A 2,369-nucleotide genomic window follows, 5' to 3' on the forward strand; every position below is an offset into this window, starting at 1 on the left:
TGCTGTTATTCTCACTTAAGATGAAGGCTTACAGAACAAAATAGTTTCTCATTTAACAGTTACTACAAATGTTGCCCTATGACAATGGTTAGCAATCTCACAACACATCAACAATATCCTTACTCAACCTAAGAGGTCTATTCTTATCTGAAATATCTTGTGGTACTGGGTCAGTTTGCCTTATCTAGCCACATACATATTATAGCTACTATTTCTACTCTCTCCTATAGGGTTGCTATTAGTCAGAATAGACTTAATGGCCACAGTTTTTTTCTTTTTTCTTTTTGGTTTTTCTACACATCACTGCGTATCCATAGTATTCTGTTGCAGTTATGTTGACAATAGATAATAAGAGGGGAATAAGACAATACAAATGTTCAAAGGATTAGAAATAATATGCCTCCCTAGATTTCAGTCAGTCAGTAAGAAATGAATAAGTTAAATTCATCATTCTGGGAACTTTCTTCATGAATTTTTGCTTAAATTCTTTTGGAATGTAGAAAACTCCATCAGAATGATCCTGTTCTTATCTGTAGATATGTTAGAGGAAAATGTAATGAACTGAACTTTATTATTGGAGAAGCAGTTGCATCTGTATACCAGGACATATGAGTAAGAATGTTCATGACATCACTATTTGTCAAAACAAAACATGGAACAACTCAAACACCCATCAACAGTGAAATGGATAAATTATGGTATTCATAACAAAATGGATGAATCATAGCAATATAATTTTGAGTAAAAAAAAAAGTCTAAAAGATTACATATAGCATGATACTATTTTTTATAAAATCAAAATTATTGAAACCAAACCAAATTTTTTTTTCAGAATGTGATAAAACTATATAAAACGGAAAGCAAGAAAATAATGAACACCAGTTACCTCAGGAGTTACTAGGGCAGGGCCACACAGAAAGATTTAAAATGAGGTGGTTTTGCAGTTGGGAGATGATTTCATGGGTATTTATTATTATAAATAATATGTTAAAGAGATAATAGGACTTGCATGTGGTGGCCAGGAAGAAGGGAGAGTTAATGATGACTCTGGGAAAGTTTAGTCTATGTCACACAATTAGCACTTCCTTATGTCTAGTTAGATACTATTCTCTACTCTATCACAACAACTTACACAAGACTAACAAATTATTTTTAGTTAAAAAACAAAACAAAACTATAACCAGCACTGTGTGGTTTGCTCATCTACCTTACTTACTTCCAAATAACTAGGTTACTTCCAGAAATTAAATTTGTTTTAAAGGACAAAGGCTGTGCCCATATTGAAGACACAAAAAAAAAGCACATAGGCTTTAAAGGCAATTTTAAAAGCAGAGTTCTAAAATGTTTTAACAATGAAATATATGCTTAGCCTTCTGAATAATCAACCTCCTGAAGTGATTATTTGGGGAAAAAACACATTTTGATATGGATATTGCTTTAATAAAGCCAGGCTCATGAACTGGAATGGAGAGCTTCCCTAAGGTGGCACAAGAATGCTGCCTTCTGCCTAGCACTGGACAGAAAATCTCCTATCTGTTGAACGGAAATGTTAACTTTGGATGAAAGGACTTCTTTCTCAGGAAGATATGGAATACAGCGCCACCTGGTGCATTATAGTAGAGGGTTTTGTTTGTTTTTAATTTCCTAATCCTTTAGGTTTGGGTGTCAAAATGTTTAGCTTAGGTTAAAGTATTGTAAAGGCTCAAATAATAGAGGAGTAATAGTACTGAGTAACTTATTTTTCCTTAGTAAAAATAAAACAACAAAAAACACAAACCCACTACCGTTGTGTCAATTCCGACCCATAGCAACCCCATAGGGTTTCCAAAGTTGTAAATCTCTACGGAAGCAGACTGTCTCTATGGAAGCAGACTGCCACATCTTTCTCCCACGGAGTTGTCGGTGGTTTCAAACTGCCAAGCTTTTTATTTATTTTTCCCATACAAAAAATTATACATAGTTATGTGACTTTAATTGCTCTCTACATACTGTGACAGCACACTCCTCCTTTCCACCAATTCCCCATGTCCATTCAATCAGCTCCTAACACTCTCTGCCTTCCCATCTCACCTCTGGACAGAAGCTGCCTGTTTAGTCTCTTGCATCTACTTGAGCTAATAGGCACACTCCTCACGAGTATCACTTTATGTCCCACAGTCCAGTCCAATCTGTCGGAACCTGGGAAACTGTTTTAGTTCTGGGCTGACAGAGAATCCAGGGGCCATGCTTTTCGGGGTTTCTCCAGTCTCAGTCAAACCATTAAGTCTGGTTCTTACTAGAATTTGAGTTCTGCACCCCACCTTTCTCCTGCTCCATCAGGGACTCTCTGTTGTGTTCCCTGTCAGGGTGGTCATTGGTGGTAGCCAGGT

The sequence above is a fragment of the Trichechus manatus genome, unplaced genomic scaffold, assembly GCF_000243295.1.
Source record: "Trichechus manatus latirostris isolate Lorelei unplaced genomic scaffold, TriManLat1.0 scaffold00127, whole genome shotgun sequence".
Lineage (NCBI taxonomy): Eukaryota > Metazoa > Chordata > Mammalia > Sirenia > Trichechidae > Trichechus > Trichechus manatus.